At 31.7% G+C, this 20,260-nt stretch overlaps 1 protein-coding gene across 2 annotated transcripts in view; it reads right to left on the bottom strand.

Moving 5' to 3' along the window:
* LOC126880386 (CREB-regulated transcription coactivator 1) overlaps positions 1–20,260 on the bottom strand; it is a 375,806-nt gene that overhangs the window by 202,422 nt on the left and 153,124 nt on the right. The window lies entirely within an intron of this gene.

The following is a 20,260-nucleotide window of genomic DNA, read 5'->3' as shown; positions in this document are numbered from 1 at the left end:
TAAAATTTCTGACGCCGAAATGGCCGACGCCGAAACGGCCTACGCCGAAACGGCCTACGCCGAAACGGCTCTACGCCCAAACGGCCACGCCGAAATGGCCACGCCTAAACGGCGACGCCGAAACGTCCCATTCCGGACCATTTACATTGTATAATAGCGAACGAACGCATTCGTTGATAATCCGTCCGCAATGTCAGATACAGATGAAGCTGTAATCATTAGCGCTGCTAATTTTATAGTTATTGCAGGACATGCTGAAAAAAAAGAAAGAAGAGAGTGTGGTGTTCACATAGGAGAGAAAATGCGCTTTCAAGGGGTTAAATATCAAACATTTTTCCTGACCCCCTTGCGCTGGGGGTAAATTCCCCAGACCTCCCGGTAGGGGGCCCCCAGATCACATTTGCCCCGGGGCCCCCAACATCGGGCCCTGGTTGCAGAGAATTGTTTTCATTTTTACAAACGCATTTTTTGCTATTTCTATCCTGGCCCTTATTTCCGCTGTTTGATCATTATTGTCTGTTAAAATATATGCAAATGCAAATTTTATGAGAATACCTAATAGTAATTGTTGTATATTGAAATAAACCATAATTACAAAGTATCGATTGTTAGTAATCATTGGCAGCTAGTATGTTAATGATATTTATGGCAATGTCGTTACACTATTACTTTAAGATACGGGTTGGTTTACAGGTTAATTAATATTAATGATTTTTTTGCGTAAACGCCAATGTTTGCTGTAATTTTAAATACGTATTTTAAAAGCTTAACTGGTGATACACCAAGTCTCCCCAGTTTTTTCATGATTACAAATTGCAAATAATCAAGATAGATGACGTTATTGAATCTTGTGGAACTATGCAGCCGTAATCATAAATCAATGGAAATGTTTACCTGCAATTACATATTGTGTGAGGGCTCAAGGTGTGACTCGTATAGTATATGGCTTAACACCCCATGTGGGGTTTCACCGCTTTAGGGCTTGTCCACAGGGTTGTTTCGTTTTAAACATTTTGTTTTAAACATGTTTTAAACATGTGTATAATAATATGTTTAAAACGTTTAAATTAAACAAGCGTTTTTTTTTCATTTTCTTTATTAACCCGGGAGCAGTCGCGCTCACTTCTGTCATGTAAGTATTCGCGCGTAGAGAAAACATCTCACAATAGGAATTTAAATACGAATTTAAAACAAATTTCTATTTATACTACTGTATTTTTATTTACTTGTTATGTTAAAAATTTCTCTTTCTAACAATTTTAAAGCAAATTGGTTTTCACCAAAACCATAAATTCCACAAAAAAATAAATTTTTTTAACTTCCCGCGCATTACTACAATCTTTCTCGAGACACTTACGAGTGGAAAATTATGTTGCGAAATTTTTCATCGAGTTATCACCGAAAAGAATAAAATGTGAGATTTTTTCTAATGGTGCTACTGCTCCCGGGTTAAAATAATAAATAAATATAAAAAAATTTTCAAATACATTATACAAACTTTTTAACATAAATATGTACATACTATTTATTTATTAATAACCGAAACTTAACAAAGATTGAAAAACTTAAAATATTTTACATACAAGAGTTAATAAATTTCTCAAAACTGTTCCAGTCTCATAATAATCTTGTAATCTTAAATTATTAATCTGATATCACGTCATCACTGATGCAATTAAGCTCTTTAAAAATTAAAACCAACTTATAGCTTTGATATTGCCTAGCCCAGGGGTAACTGCCTAGTTGTTCCAATTCGGTAGACAAATCAGAAGGGTGCAGTGCGAAATTTTTAGGCAGAATTGTTTTTGAATAAATCCAAAACATCACCTTTTTTGCTCCCGAAAATATGTTTTTAGCATTTTTTAGGTCATCGAAAACAAAAAAGATTTTGTGTCATTTTTCTCAAAACTTGATAGATTTCAAGTTTTAAGCGATCTAACAAATGCAAAAATAAGCATTTTCGAAGCTTGCAAATTCATGTGTACGGGAGAGTTGGATAAAACGGGATAGTCGGATAAAACGGGATACCTAGCCTAGAGACCCAACTAGTGGTGCTATCAATTGGACAACGACGGAAACTTGTTATCAGTCGTTATTTTAACATTCTCTGTTCGTTTTACCTAGATGCCAATATTTGATGAAAATTTGTTGTGTTTAGAATTGTTTGACTCTATTTTTTTGATACTTTGTACTTTTAAGTGCGTTGTTTTCTACATTATACTGCCTACATATACAGGGTGCCCCGAAAAGATTGGTCATAAATTATACCACACATTCTGGGGTAAAAAATAGTTCGATTGAACCTAACTTACCTTAGTACAAATGTGCTCATAAAAAAAGTTACAGCCCTTTAAAGTTACAAAATGAAAATCGATTTTTTTCAATATATCGAAAAGTATTCGAGATTTTTTGTTGAAAATGGACATGTATCATTATTATGGCAGGAACATCTTAAAACAAAATTATAGTGAAACTCGTCCACCCCATAAAAATTTTATGGGGGTTTTGTTTCCTTAAACCCCCCAAAATGTTGGTGTACGTTCCAATTAATTCATTATTGTGGTACCATTAGTTAAACACGACGTTTTTAAAACTTTTTTGCCTCCTAGTATTTTGTCGATAAGCCAGTTTTTATCGATATGCGGCTTCTTTTTTAATATGTTTACATAAAAATTTTAAGGGGGTTTTGTTCCTTTAAACCCCCCAAATGTTTGTGTACGTTCTAATTAAACTATTATTGTGGTACCATTAGTTAAACACAGTATTTTTAAAACTTTTTTGCCTCTTAGTCTTTTTTTTGATAAGTCATCTTTTATCGAGATGTGGCTTCTTTTTCAAAATATACCTAAAAATGTAAATTATAAATAAATTTTCAGATTTATTAACAGGTCGCTACAATCGTGCTTAACCATATACAAATATGTGGTGGATTCGACAAATATTCAAAATATCTCGATAAACACTGACTTATCGAAAAAGTACTAAGAGGCAAAAAAGTTTTAAAATCATTGTGTTTAACTAATAGTGCCACAATAATAATTTAATTGGAACGTACACAAAAGTTTGGGGGGGTTTAAGGGAACAAAACCCTCATAAAATTTTTATGGGGTGCACAAATTTCACTTTATTTTTTTTTTAAGATGTTGCTACCATAAGAGTCCCACATGTCCATTTTCAATAAAAAGTCACTAAGAGTTTTCAATATATGAAAAAAAATCGATTTTCATTTTGTAACTTCAAAGGGCTGTAACTTTTTTTGTGTGCACTATTGTATATATGTAAGTGAGATTCAATCAACCTATTTTTGGCCCCAGAATCTGTGGTATAATTTATGACCAATCTTTTCGGGACACCCTGTATAAAAATACAATACCGGTGACTATTACATTTAATTAAGTAGTCATTAACGAATACTCTCATGTGTATTCTACCTAATTTTAGTATCATATTTAGGCAGCAGCCACTTTTGTTTTGAAAAATGTCTGAGTTGGACAAAACGGGACACTTATAAGTTGGATAAAACGGGATACAGTTTCTTATGTCCCGTTTTATCTACCTATTTATTTGTTGGCCTATTAATTTTTTAAATAGAGATATGAGGCGTTTTATCATACCGCAGAGAAGAACAACATATTTTTATGTGACTTTTGTTCTGAAATAAAACCTAGTTCTTGACCTAGTCCTAAATAAAAGGTTTTATTTCCCATTTTGCCATAAAATATAAAAAACGTCTATTTTTAAGTTTCTGACTACTGAAGATATTATTCTTTCAAGAGTAAATTTTACTATACAGTTTAATGTCTACTTAATTTAGACATAAATTAAGATTTAGATAATCTTATACAAAAAATTAAATATTATAAACCTATCCCGTTTTATCCAACCGTGGTTGGATAAAACGGGATGTGTAGGACTTTAAAAATATTTTTTTTGCCATTTTCCAGTTACTAAAAATATCTAAAGATATGTGTTTTGTGTGCTGCAATAAATGTTATACCTATAAAAAATAATATTATGATAATTTCTTTAACATATTTTCCGTAGTAAAAGTAAACAAGAATGGTATCCCGTTTTGTCCAACTCTCCCCTACATTATTATTTTTGCGGTTGTCAAGTGCCTAAATTGAAGTTTAAACATTCAATTTCAAGATTCTGATGAGTTATCGGGGTTTATTTCAATTTCGACCCTTTGTTTTTATTAATAAATCTGGCAATAATTAATTGAATAAATAAAAAATCATTAAGAAAAAAATATATTAATAATAAATTATAAAATTTTAATAAATGTGAAGTATTTGTTGGGCATTTTTCGTATAAGTACGTATAATATGTATAATAAGTGCGACAGAGGCGCACCATAAATTGCGATGTGCGGCGGCGTAAAAGTCGAGCGGACTCGCATAATTAACAATTAAAAACAACGGTCTATATTGAAGTAATCCCCCATTACTCGTTAGAATCTTGAAATTGAACTTATAAACTTCAATTTGGGCACTTGGCAACCTGAAAACTAATAATTTACATATGACTTTTCAAACCTCAAAAATGCGTAGGTATTTTCACATTATTCAGATTTTAAATCGCTTACAACTCGAGAACTATCAACTTTTGAAAAAAAAATGACGGGAGACTTTTTTTAAATACAATTTTCGGGGCTAAAAGGTAATTATAAACAATAAAGATTGTTTTGCCCGGCATCCCGGGCTCTTCTGATTTGTTTAAGGGGACATTTTTGAACAGGAATCCACAAAAAACCGAATCAGAAAATTTGTCTATTTGGAAGCGGCCTTACAACATGGAGTAATATGGGAAGGAAACCTAACATCAAAGAAACATGAAACGTAAATTACGTTTCATGGAAATAAACCACTGCTAAACAAATATACGTCCGGCCATTTATGATACTCTCCGAAAATAAAAATGTGTCATGAGCATGAATCACACTCGTTTCATTGATAGGCGGACTTTGAGATTTGTTTAGCAGTGTTTTCTTTTCATGAAACATGTTTTTCGTTTCATGTTTCATGTTTTTCGTTTCATGTTTCTTTGGTGTGCGGCTTGCCTAATAATATCCGATTATTTTTTGGCCACTGTAGAGTTGAATACTTTCCTGGTACAATAAATAAAATATAAATTCATTGTGTATTGTTTTGATGCTATTATCAGTAACACACATTGTAAATTGTTATTGAGAATATTTGAAAAGTTAAGAATTTATAATTCGGATGTTAATAACGTCTTTCTCAAGTTTTTAGACATCTTCAGAAATAAAACAGAAATTTAAAATAAATAATCATACTTAGTACGAAATGGTAAATAATTTGTTATGTTTTCTACATTAGTTTCAATGCAAGCTGTTTGTTGCAAACTTATTAAATCTGAAAACTATAACTTAAATCTACTTATAGTAGAGAGAAAATTAATATAAAAAAACGCACATGACTATTTTATATTACGGTTTACTTAAATTCAAAATTAATGATTATAATAAATATAACAATAAAGGGAAAACTCTTTACAAAATTAAATTATCAGTGAGAAAAATGACATTTTTTATTATGTACAACCTGTCTGAGGTTTGGAGTGAGTTTGGTTCAACTGATTCTCATTGGGGAGTTGAAATATTCATCTGTTAGCTGAGATGTATACCGATTTTTATAATAAAGTTCATTCTTGATAAAGCGGCTTCTAGGCTATTGATTATGTATTTTAGAAAGGAACTACAACGTTAACGGAGTTTTATTGTTTTATAGAGTCAATGGACCTCTATGTATGAAAAAACCGCGGAGTGCTACCATTTAAAGGGGTGCGTTTTTAAGAAAGGGGTGAATTAGTCCCTAGGCACAGGGCGAATTAGAGTGAGTTTCTATTCACCTTTGGTACAAACATGTCTACAGAAAAATTGTTCCAGGTTAAATTTACTATCGAAATGTCACATTTTAAAGTCAAAAATATTTTTTTTTTACAAAAATATATTCAAAAGAAAAGCAAGAAAAAAACACGACAGGAAGCATTTTTGTTTCTTGCCCTATAACTTTTTTCCACGGGGATATAGGTATATGCATTGCTTAACAGAAAAAAAACTTCCATCCTTGCTATTTAAAATGGAGTTTGGTGTAAGTCTGAATGATTTATAGTTTCCAAAATATGATTTTTCAAATTTCGCCACTCACAACAATTTTTGGCGATTTTCCTTGTTACTTCGCAAATATTGTTCTGTAACTTTTTTTACGCAGCTTTAGGTATATGCAATGTTACATTTAGTAGGAAGAAAAGTCAATTACCTTTAAAATGGTCTATCGTAGAAGGCTGTATGACTATTTTTAAGTAAGATATGGTTTTTCAAAGTTTTACACTTTTAATGATTTTTGATATATTTTACGATTATTTTTAAATTTCTCATTATAACTTTTTTATTGTATATTTAGGTATACACATTGTGCAATAAAAACGAAAGCTTATTTTCTTTGCTTTAAAATGGTGTATTGTAAAAAATTCTAGGTCTATTTTTAAACAAGATATGCTTTTTCAAAGTTTGACATATACACATGCAATAGGTCACACTAAGTTGGAACCACATGGAAAACTTTTTATTATTAACTTTATGAAAAAAATTATTCTTTATAAAATGCTCTGCATAGTCTAAAACCTAAGATGTAATCAACAGATATAAAGTTTTATCAATAGTGTACGAGGTATGTTAAAAAATATGAATTTCACTCAAGAGTAAAGTACCCTTATATTTCACAATATCGAAAAGTGTTATTAAGAAAAGTTATTTGGAATTAAAAATTATGGTACAATATGTAATTATACTCTTCTAATTGAAAAAATAAAAATTTTTAAATTTTTTCTCAAATTACGGATACCCTTGGATATCCTACGGATATCTTGTTTAAAAATAGTCCTAGAGGCGATTGCAATACAACATTTTAAAGTAAAGAAAATAAGCTTTTTTTATTCCAGAACGTATATACTTAAATGTACAAGAAAAAAAGTCATATTGAGAAATTTAAAAAATAATCATAAAAAATATCAAAAATCATTAAAAGCATAAAATCTTGAAAAAGCACAACTTGTTTAAAAATAGACGTACGACCTTATACTGTAGACCGTTTTAAAGGTAATTGAGTTCTCTTTCTACTAAATATACCACTGCATATACCTAGAAATGCGTAGAAAAAAGTTACAGAACAATGTTTGCGAAATAATTGGGAAAATGGCTCAAAAATTCTGTGAGCGGCAAACTTTGAAAAATTCTCTTTTGGAAACTATATATCCTAGAGTCTGCTACCAAACCTCATTTTAAAGAGAAAGCATGGAAGTTATTTTTTGCTGAAGCAATGCCTATACCTATATCCCTGTGGAAAAAAGTTATGGGGCTAAAAACAAAATTGCTTTCTTTCGAGTTTTTTTCTTGCTTTTCTTTTGAATGTATTTTTGTAAAAAAAAATACTTTTGACTTTAAAATATGATATTTTGATAGTAAATTTATCCTGGAACAATTTTCCTGTAAAAGTGTTTGTACCAAAAATGAATGGAACTCACCTTAATTCACCCTGTGCCTAGGGACTAATTCACCCCTTTCTCAAAAACGCACCCATTTAAATGGTAGCACTCCGCGGTTTTTTCAAATATAGATGTCCGTTGACCATATGAGACAATAAAATCCCGTTAACGTTGTAGTTCCTTTTAGCTTTCTTATTTTGAACATAATCAATAGCCTATTCGCACACATAAGTTGAGTTAAACATAATATACAATTAATTTCATGACCAAAAATTTTCAAAATTGCCAAACGCTATATTCTGAATTTAATGACGGTCCGCACAAAAGTAGCTCACGGTCTGGATGCGGACCGCGGTCCCCTAATTGGTGACCCCTGGTATAGCGGATCACGTAGTTTGGAATGGTAAACCGTATGTTGAGGAGAAGAGTCTTTCTATGTTGGCTGACAATGCATTATAAGCTGTGTGGAGCTGTTGAGAAAATTCCAATGCTGTAGTATTTATATTTTTCATAGAACGCCACCATGTCTGTGGTATTATACTCTAAATTAAATGTTTAGAAAATGTATATGGTTTAAACCAGTGGTTCTTAAAGTTTTTTAGTTCCCGGCGCACTTAATAAACTAGAATTTTTCCGCGGCGCCCTGAGTCAAAATATTGATTTAACGTATAACTTTAACTGTAGTTAATACGGTTTCTGTTGCAGTTTATATGGTTAGGTTAATTTAATAATAATGAAACATACTTTAAATTCACAAACAATTTATTGAAAAAATAATTACAGTAATTAATGGGATAAATGAGCTTGTTCTTGTTCATTACACAACTTTTCAAATCTCGGAATCAAACTGGACACAGCTACCCTCATTTCTTGTTCCACGTTAATTTTCGCACGGTATTTACTTTTTATTACAGCGACCGCCGAAAACCCAGCTTCGCACAAATAGGATGTTGCAAATGGAATTAAGATGCGCAGAGCTTTACCACTCAGCAGCGGATATTCATCTTTTACTGATATCCAAAAATCAGTTAGTTCCGTGCAGCCAAACTTTGTCTTCAACGTATTGTCGCAAGCCAAATCAATGAGATTTTCTTCTTCTAAAGAAGTAAATTCAGAAGGAGCTTCCGCTCTAAATGGATCTTGAATCCATGCAAACTGGTCGATATTATCAGCTTGAAAGTATTTTTCGAACCATTTGATAAGCTCTGATAAGTGATCCGCAAAAATAGATTTAATATTGCAAGAGATATTAACTTCATTGGAGATAATAAACTCCTGCAACAAGGGACAACAATCATTGATATTATTATCATTAATTTTTCTCTTCCATACTTCTAATTTTTTTCTGAAAGCTGAAATCTTCTCCGCCAAATTTAAAATGTGCGTGTTGCGGCCTTGCAGGGAGAGATTCAACGCATTTAACTTTTCAAAGATATCACTTAAGTATGCTAGTTGAATCAAAAAATCCGTTTCTACAAAGTACTTGGCATACTGGTGTTTTCCTTCTTCAAGAAAAATGTACATTTCTTGCCGTAATTGGAACGTACGAGACAAAACATTACCACGAGAGAGCCATCGTGAGTGGCAGTAGTATAACAGAGACGTGTGTTCTGCACCCATATCCTCACACATTTTTTTGCAAAACCTTGCTTTCACCGGCCTAGTTTTTATATAATTTACCACAGTTACCACACGTTCTAAGACCAAATTTAGTGAAGGACTCAGATTCTTTGATGCAAGCGCTTCTCTATGAATGATGCAATGGGTCCATACTGAATCCGGAACTTTGTTTCGAACAAGCACCTGTAATCCTCCATAACGGCCAGACATTGAACGACCACCATCAGTGCAAACACCAACGCACTTTGTCCACTCCAAATTGTTTTCAACCACAAATGTATTCAGGATCTCGAACAAGTCTTGCGCCTTTGTACTTGCAGTGATTTTTTTACAAAACAGAAGATCCTCCACAATGGTATTATCATCCAAGAACCTTATGTAACAAATCAAGTGTGCATCTTTACTAGAATCTGTTGCCTCATCTAACTGTAACGCAAATTCACTTTCTTTTATTTTTTCAATTATTTGATCATTAAGATCCTCCGCCATACGCTGAATTCTGCGACTGATGGTGTTGTTAGATAAAGGCACCGCTGAAAGAAGTTTTCCCGCAGATTCTCCGATCATAATGTTTACCAAATCTACAGCAGCCGGTAGAATTAATTGTTCTGCGATTGCGTGGGGCTTTTTACACTTTGCAACTTTATACGCAACCTTGTATGATGCCACTAAAGCATTTTTAGGTATCGACAAATGCTTGGAAAAGTTACCTTTTTGTTGCTTCAAATCATTTAACTTCCTGGTAAAAAATCTACGAGGTTTGTCAGCAAAGTTTGGATGATTGGCTTCCAAGTGGCGTTTTAACTTACTTGGAAGCATGCATTGTGGAGCCAAAAGTTTCAGGCACAATACACATTGTGGTCTCTCTTCATCATTGACGTTTGTTGATGTAAAGCCAAAATCCAAATAGCTGTCATCATATTTACGGTATTTTCGTTTCTTCACGACTCTACCACTAGTTTGTGGTGCATCCACTTTATTTTTAGAACCACCTTGTTTATTTAAATTCAAAAACTTTTCCATTTTTACAGCAACTTTTGTACACAAGTAGGTGAAACAACCCTGTTTATATTCACACTGATAAATGAAACGATGCGAACAGTATGAAACTACAAATTCAACTATAGTGGAACCGCCTAAAAGATGGAATCGAAGGTCGCGTGTTCAGTCGATGCAGGCATCGATAGGCCGTCCGTAAGTAGACCTTCTAAGAAACTGTTTACACGGTCATTATTATTATTTGTGTTTTGCACTTTCGCTGACTGGTGAATTATTTTGTTGGCAGTAGGGCATTGCTCAAAATTGTTTGTAGAGTTTACGCGTACGTAAATTATTTTGTATTAAATTTTTGTGGATTACGTTTTACGTTTATTAACGAGTATTATTAATTGTGTGTTACGATTATTAAATATGAATGGAAACACTCTTTCACCTCCACGAAAAAGATAAAAAAAAAAGAACATTTAACTGTTGAGGAAAAAGGTGTAATAATGAACACTTATAAAAGCATCCCAAGAGTTAGCAGAACCCTAAAAAGAAAAGAAGAATGTATGTAATTTATTTTATTTAAAATACATTTTACTGTTGCCAGAAAACAGAAATAAATGTTAATTTCACAAATAAACATTGATTTTCGTTGTTCAATGTTCAAGCCAGCTCCCGCCATCCACCTGCCTCTTGGTTCTGTTGATAATGTTTATATTACTGAATAGAGAATTGAATTCTCTTTTAAATGAGCTACCACACGACCACTATTCCCTATTTAAGAATAAGGTATGTATCGAAAAAATGTGCCCCCTTAGAACAAAAATCGACTTGTTTCGGCATTTCCTTAAAATCTAATAACTACTGCCAAATATAGAAACTTTTTTATTCCTGGGTTTGTCGGTTTGATAAATAACACTTTATTCTTGCTTAAACGTTTCAGCTACTTGCCATTTTCAATAAGCACGATCAGGAAATAACAAACTATACATACATATATTTAACATTTACTTTTACAATTATTAATTTTAAATTTTACTAAAGTTGACTAAATTTAAATTTTATAAGGTTCATCGAAACAAAAACGTGTTTTTCAATCATTTAAATCATATATTTGATTTTCAACCGATTCTTACGCATAAAGATATTCTATTGTATTCAAACGAATCGTCTTCCATCAAATTTATAAACCGAATTTATCTCTTATTTTTTTTAAGTTTATTACTTTTAACATATTATAAACTTTTTTTATTTGTCCACCCTATATATAAAAATTGAAATTTAGATTTTAAATCCATACGCAAAAGCCAACATAATGTTTAAATTTAATGTTAATCAATAACCCGTAACAAACCGTATAAAATATATTATAGCGAGAGTTAGTTCGCTTTTGTTGAGCCGTGTAAACGTAGGAAAAGTGATAACATCGAGAGATGAACGTTAAGAGTGCGTGCAGTTCACGTGATCAGTCCATCTTTTCAGCGGCCAGAGAATAACTAAAATTTAGATAAGTAAAAATTCATAGTTTTAAAATGTGCACGTGCAAAGAGACCATTGTATTTGCCGACCGGCAGTGATTTATGGCCTGTCGGTCCGAAGTCAATTTACAGTAGTAAAATAATTGTTTCGTGGAATTTAAAATATCGAGGATATATTGTCGGGATCAAATAAAATTACTAATAACTGAACTCGCTTATCATGGGAAACATTTTATATAGGTATATTTTAAATATTTTAAAAGTTAAAAAGTTGTCATAACAACTTTAGTTTAATGTTTAATACTTGAAGGTAATTATGTGATTATGTCTAATATTGGAAGAAAACTTTCGCATCGCCCCTGTAGTCGAGCCACGGCGCCCCTGTAGTCGAGCCACGGCGCCCCAGGGCGCCGCGGCACACAGTTTGGGAAGCACTGGTTTAAACGGTACACACTTTGCCTGGTAATTAGTAATAATTGGCAATGCTCCTAGATGATAATTTATAATAGATGGATTTTAGGTTTATTTCCACTAAAGCGCTTATCAAGCAAATTTGCCAAAAAATGAACCGGAGTCAAAGCCATTTCCATACGCTCCTTGAAGCTCCTTCGTATCATGTACAAAAATTTGCCATTTGCATGTTTAAAAAAAAATACTCAACACCACAAAATAACTTACAGTAGGCGTTATTACAATAGCCAACTTGCAATGATAATTTATAAATAGTACATAGTCTGGAGTTCCCCAGGCAATAGCTCCTAATTGTAATTGGTTTTCTTATCAATTAGGTTAAAGAAAAGTTAAAATCAAAGTTATTAATATTATGTTTAAGAAAATGATTTAAACAGTGTTTTTTCTACATTTTATTTGTTTAAAACAAAAATAAGTGTTTAAAATAAAAAACACGTGTTTTAAACATGTTTTATTTGTTTAAAACATAATATTTAAAAACAAAATAAATCATGTTTAAAACAAGAAAAAAACGTTTAAAACAAAAAAAACATGTGTTTTGTATAAAATTAAAAAAACATGTTTTTTTGCAACCCTGCTTGTCCATATGAAGGCGGTTTGCCAACGCCGACTGCGCGGTTTACCTGTTTTCCCCGTTTTCCTTGGTAACTTCAAAGGCGGCATTAGGGTGAGATCATATGGACAAGCCTTTAGCTTCCTAGAACCATTTTACGGGGTGGATCAGTCCACATCGTCATTGTATTTGTTCACTAATATGTCTCCATTTCTTCCGGTCTGTTGTCTTTTCTTTCCATTTTGTAATTCCTACCCTGCTTCGGTCCTCCTCTACTTCAGTTAACCATTTCGATCTGGGTCGACCACGTCTCCTTTTTCCTCCTGGTTGGCATGATAGCGCATAGCTTTTGATACTGATTGTGGTCCTTGTCTCCATATGTGACCAAGCCATTTGATTTTTTGTACTTTTACTTGCTTTACTAGATTTTCTCCATTTAATTCTTCTAAAATTTCTTTATTCGTTCTCCTTTTATACTCTTGTTCTTCGATTCTCACTGGATCCAGTATGTTCTTATTATTCTCGTTCATTAAATCAAGGCTCTACCCCAGTGTCGTGTGAATTACATATACACTCGCTTAATTTATAACATATATAAAAAATCAACAGACAGTGTGCAACTTTATGAAAAAACTAAGAGTTCACATAGGCATCTTTCAGTGCGTCATAGTTTTTCGATTTATTTCTAACGCATTAAATTGTATGTGACAGAAAAAAGGCACGTCCGTGATTACATACATTTGTAACATTTATTCTAGTTGTGTAATTATATAATATATCTACGAATATAATCTGTACAATTTATAAGACTATACAAATCAAATAAAATATTATTTTATAAATGCAATAAACACAATCGATTTGTTTTTATGCCAAATTGCAAATAAAATATGACAACTGTTAGATTTAACTAAAATGTCATGTTATAAATGTGTATTATCACGGGTTTACCTTTTTTTATCATTTGTGACGTACTGAAAAATGCCCATGAAAAGGACCATAAGTCCGTGATAATACACATTTATAACATTTATTCTAGTTGTCGATAGATGGTGCTATAATCGAAAAAAATTATTTACGAATTATACAATTAAATCACATATTCTGGGACCAAAAATAGTTTGATTGAACCTAACTTACCTTAGTACAAATATGCACACAAAAAAAGTTACAAAATGAAAATCAATTTTTTCCGATATATCGAAAACTATTAGATATTTTTTAATGAAAAGGGAGATGCGGCATTCTTATGACATAAACAATTTAAAAAGAAATTATTGTGAAATTTGTGCACCCCATAAAAAATTTATGGGGGTATTGTTCCCTTATACCCCCCAAACTTTTATGTACGTTCCAATTAAATTATTATTGTGGTACCATTAGTTAAATTCGATATTTTTAAAACTTTTTTGTCTCTTACTATTTTTTCGATAAGGCAAGTTTTTATCGAGTTGGGGCTTCTTTTTTAATATGTTTACATAAAATTTTTATGGGTGTTTTGTTCCTTTAAACCCCCCAAATGTTTGTGTACGTTCCAAGTAAACTACTACTGCGGTACCATTAGTTAAATACAGTATTTTTAAAACTTTTTTACCTCTTTGTATTTTTTCGATAAGGCATATTTTATCGAGATGTGGCTTCTTTTTTAACATGGTTCAAAATATACCTAAAAATGTAAATCATAAATAAATTTTCATATTATTACAAAGTCTTCATAATCGTATTTAACCATATACAAATATGTGGTGGATTTGACAAATATTCAAAATACCTCGATAAAAATGATTTTTCGAAAAAGTACTAAGATGGAAAAAAGTTTTTAAAACATTGGCTTTAAGTAATGGTACTACAATAATAATTAAATTGGAACGTACACAAAAGTTTGGGGGGGTTTAAAGGAACAAAACCCCCATAAAAATTTTATGGGGTGTCCAAATTTCACTATAATTTTTTCTTAAGATACTACTGGCATAAGAATGCCACATGTCCATTTTCAATAAAAAATCTAATAGTTTTCGATATATTGGAAAAAATCGATTTTCATTTTGTAACTTCAAAGGGCTGTAACTTTTTTTATGTGCACATTTGTACTAAGGTAAGTTAGGTTCAGTCGAACTATTTTTGGTTCCAGAATATGTGGTTAAATTTAGGACCTGTATTTTTGTTACACCCTGTATAATATATCTACGAATATAATCTGTACAATTTATAAGACTACACAAATCAAAGAAAATGCCATTTTATAAATGCAATAAACGCAGTTGATTTTTACCTATTTTTCTATCATTTGTGACGCACTGAAAAATGCCCATGAAAAGGACCATAAGTCCGTGATAATACACATTTATAACATTTATTCTAACATAACAATTTAGTTAAATCTGACAGTTGTCACATTTTATTTGCTTTTTGGCATAAAAACAAATCAATTGTGTTTATTGGATTTTCTGGATTGGTATTTCTTGGATTGGTATTTTCTTTGATTTGTATAGTCTTATAAATTGTACAGATTATATTCGTAGGTATATTATATAATTCGTAAATAATTTTTTTTCGATTATAGCGCCATATCTACTACTAGAATAAATGTTATAAATGTCTGTAATCACGGACGTGCCTTTTTTTCTGTCACATACAATTGAATGCGCTAGAAAGAAATCGAAAAACTGTGACGCACTGAAAGATGCCTATGAGAAAAATAATAAGAATATCCCGAATCAACATAGGAATTGATGATAAGGACATCCGAATTGTGACAAGTCTCTACTGGAATCAGACAGCCAGGGTAAAAGTCGGCAATGCGTCCACAGAGAACATTGATATCAGAAAAGGTGTGCGCCAGAGATGTGTTCTCTCCCCTCTCCTTTTTAATATTTACTACCGAACAAAAAAATCACTGTATGAAGCAAACGAAGGCATAAAAATATCAATGGAGAATTGACAAATATCATCCGATATGTGGACGATACAGTCGTATTTGCCAGTAGTATCGATGAACTTCAGTATCTTATGGACACGGTACAAAGAGCGAGTGAAGAAAGAGTAACCTCAACCTCAGAAAGAGTAAGAAAGTAACCTCAACATAAATAAAACAAAATGGATGCTGGTCAAAATAAAAAGCCAATTAATGGAACAAGTTGACTCGTATATATGGGGTGAGGCAGATAAAGGGATATTAAAAAAACGAGCCTGTACCACCATTAAGAAGAACAAAAAAATACACTTTCTTCAAATAAACTTTTTTATCCGATGCCTAGATTTTGTGTCATTTTGGAACTACTAAATTTTTTTATTTCATTAGTAGTTCCAAAATGAAGCAAAATCTAGGCATCGGATAAAAAAGTTTATTTGAAGAAAGTGTATTTTTTTGTTTTTCTTAATGGCGGTACAGGCTCGTTTTTTAAATATTGTATTTAATTACAGAGTAATTTCCACATATTAATATATTTTTCAAATTGGGCTCTGTACCGCCATTCTTATTATATTACGAATACGTGTGCCAAATATCTCGAAAAAATATTCAAAATTACAGCCGCAATCTTGGAACGCGTTTTGGCTACCTGTTGATCGCTACTGTATCACCTTAATAACAATAAACCGATTATTTTCTGTCTATTTTAAAACAAAGCTGATAATTACTGTAGAATATTGCATCAAAAATAATAACTGTAATAAAAACATAAAAATATATCTGTTGCTTTATCTATTTTAAAAATTAAGATGATTAATCATTATTATAATTATGAAAGAAAGTGACGATAACCACTTGCAAATTTCTTTTGACTTTTTATATTTTTATATTGTAAATAAAACCTCTTAATAATAATAATTACTCAATAGTCACTTAATAATAATAATTTTTACTTGTTTTCCTGTGTTAAATACAAATTATTAATTTTAGCAGGTTATAAAAAGTTTTTTTGTTTTCCTGTTTATTTTAGACACTTGCATTTATATCCAATGAATTTTAAGCAGTGAATTTTAATGTTATAGACATTATAATCAAGCATACCATATAAACGAATAAGTTGGGCAGGGTGAGTACGGAATATAGTCCGGGATCCCAGGCCTGTTTTCACCATTTATTACTAACAAGCTAATTTTTAGTGAGTAGCTTTATTTTGACGAGACGCCCAACTTTTGTCCTTACAACAATATTTTGAATTAAATAAATTACATAGGTACATTCTTCTTTTTTTGTCAATTAATTTAATTTAAAAAATTTTTGGATACTGTGTGTACACAATTATGTTAATATTTAGATTACTGAATACAGAATTAAATAACCTTTCCAATGAGCTATCACACGACTCCTAGTCTCATTTAAAAAATAATCGATTACGTCATCACGTCCATATGGATTGACGTCATTCGTGCCATATGCCAAAATATTTTAATTCAAAAATAAAAATCGACCTGTTTCTGGATTTTCCTTAAAGTCGCCGGTTTACGAAATATCGAATTTATTCCAAACATTTGCACCATACAGTATACTTACTACACATTTGTCAAAGTACTCTGAAATATCTATCAAATGAGCTCTCGAAGAAGTTGATAGTTTTAAAATTTATGCTTCAAAATTTTTTCAAAATTTATGATCCAAAAATGTTTCCAAAAAAATGTTATTGTTTTACTTTATCGTACTACATACGCAGTATGAGTATAATAGATAAAGTTAAGTTATAGGATCGTGCAAAAATTTTTTTTCAAATCCCCCTTAGTCTAAAAAGCAAATAAAAAAAACATGTCGGAAGTATGTACGTATGTACGTACGTACGTACGTATGTACCTACGTATGTCGCCACCGCCCAGCAAAAACTACTGGACCGATTTCGATGAAATTCGGTATGAGTAAGTTTAAGAGAATTTTGTCGAGAAACTAAGCTTTTGAAAAAAACCTCTCAAAGGGGGGCCGAAATAGGGGGGTTATTTGGGGCCCATTTTTGCAAATTTTGACCGAAACGAATGAAATTTAACTTAAAGTTAGCTCATCGATAGGTAAATAGAAATACGGAATTTGACATTTCCAAATCCAAAATGGCGGCCAGCATGGCCGACCGCCCACCCGATACATTTCCCCACCAATCTAAAAACTTGTTTAAGATAAATTTAATTTGAAAAAACATTTATATAGCCTAAAGATGGGGCTATAACAAGAATATTATCGTTTTTCAGAAAAAGTTATGGGTTGCCTATATTTAAGGGGTCAAAATTTGACATAAATTTGAACTAAATTTTCTCAAAAATGACTACAAGGAATTTGTTTAGTTTTTGATATATTTTTGATATCCTATCGGTAAATTGAATAACATTGGTCAGATTTCTTAACTCCTCATAGGAGGGGAGTTATGAATTTTTTATAAAACAATATTAGAGTTCCCGTAACTACCTCTGTAATAGAAACTAAAATTTGAAATTTGGCAGACATATATAGTACTCTGTTATCTATTAGCACAATAAATTTTACCCACAATATGGCTTCCGGTTTAACCGGAAATGAAAAAAAAATCTTAATTTTTTACATACGCCCTGTATATTTTTACATATTTTGAAAGAATGTAAAATTATCTTTCCAATGACATAAAACTCGTTGCTGTAACTCAAAAACTCGAAAAGTTACAGAAAATTGAAATTTTGCTAGAATCTTGTGTATGTCCCCTCTCACGCGATCATAGCAGAGCATTATTATAGGGCAGTCAATGAGGGTATTTGGCTCCGAATTCCATCCTACTACATCGATGTACTTGATATTTTCACAGTAAGTAGGGAATAGCTCAAGAAACAAAATCTACCCTATATACTATGGCGCTTTTATCTTGGGGCAATTCCCACCCCTTCAAGGGGGTGGAAAATTTATTGGTCAAAATAAGCATGGAAGTGGCTAGAGAACCTATTTTTAAGCAAAAACTGATCTATACTTTTTTTTGAGAACTCAATACTTTTTGAGTTATGCGTAGTTGAAAATTGGCCATTTTCATTTAAAAATGACACGCTTTCGGACGGTTTTTTGTGAATACCTTAAAAACTATGCATCAAACTAAAAACACTATATAAAATTTTTTTTTAATTATAAATAACAAAGAGATTCGTTCCTTCGTAAATTTTCTATTTATAATACAAAAAGAGATATGGTAGGTAAAAAGAGTTTGTTTTTTGGTGCATGCTCAAAGTGCTCATGCTTTTGTAGTGTTTGAAAAGGCCTTTAAAACGAGCACCGTTAAATGTCGGTTACATACAAACTAAGCGAGATATGGTGCAAAAAAATATATGACTAATGTACTTTAAGGAAAAATAAGTACATACATTTAACCCCTCATTCACCAGAATTTAAATGCATTGTTTTTCTTTTGCAATACCTCTTAAGAGGAAACAGTAGCGATCAACAGGTAGCGAAAACGCGTTCCAAGATTGCGGCTGTAATTTTGAATATTTTTTCGAGATATTTGGCACACGTATTCGTAATATAATAAAGAATGGCGGTCCAGAGCCCAATTTGAAAAATATATTAATATGTGGAAATTACTCTGTAATTAAATACAATATTAAAAAAACGAGCCTGTACCGCCATTAAGAAAAACAAAAAAATACACTTTCTTTAAATAAACTTTTTTATCCTATTTCTAGATTTTGTGTCATTTTGGAACTACTAAAATTTTTTATTTCATTAGTAGTTCCAAAATGACACAAAATCTAGGCATCGGATAAAAAAGTTTATTTGAAGAAAGTGTATTTTTTTGTTCTTCTTAATGGCGGTATAGGCTCGTTTTTTTAATATTGTATTTAATTACAGAGTAATTTCCACATATTAATATATTTTTCAAATTGGGCTCTGTACCGCCATTTTTTATTATATTATGAATACGTGTGCCAAATATCTCGAAAAAATATTCAAAATTATAGCCGCAATCTTGGAACGCGTTTTGGCTACCTGTTGATCGCTACTGTATCACCTTAATATAGTGTTATTTCTACTTTCAAAAAGTTGGACGGGTGAAAAAAAAAAGATCAAATTATAGAGCGCGTTTTTAAATTTTCTTAAAATTCTTCCTTTTGCTCCATGCAATTCGAAAATAAAAATGTTCTATCCCCGAGAAGTGGTGAGAACCGCCCTCATGATAAAAGGGCCATAGTATATAGTCCTGTCGCCAGGGGGGGTACAACGGCCTCGTTAATTCAGATGAACTTACTCAAGTTTTTTTTATGTATTTTGACCCGTAGAACACGAATTTTTTGGGTAACAGTTGATCCGGATGTCGATAAGGTTGTTATAGACCAAGAACTTGAGGAATCAAATAACAGCGATTTTTGGCAAAACAAAACAATATTTTGTATTTTTTGGGCCATTTTAAGTAAAAAATATTTCTACAAGTTTTTTCGTAGGATGCACAGTTTTCGAGATAAACGCGGTTGAACTTTAAAAAAATCGAAAAATTGCAATTTTTGAACCCGAATAACTTTTGATTAAAAAATAAAATAGCAAGTCTGCTTACCGCATTTGAAAGTTTAAGTCAAATTATATCGGTTTTGATTATTTGCATTGGTAAAAATTTATTTTTTTAATTGTTTAACAAAGCTATAAACACGTAGGGTTTGCAATAGGGTAGAAATAGTCTTGATTGCACTAGTACCTATTCTACCTACTCGT

This window comes from Diabrotica virgifera, chromosome 2 (assembly GCF_917563875.1).
Source record: "Diabrotica virgifera virgifera chromosome 2, PGI_DIABVI_V3a".
Lineage (NCBI taxonomy): Eukaryota > Metazoa > Arthropoda > Insecta > Coleoptera > Chrysomelidae > Diabrotica > Diabrotica virgifera.
Note: the sequence above shows the minus strand (reverse complement) of the source record. Positions and strands in the feature narration are given on the sequence as shown.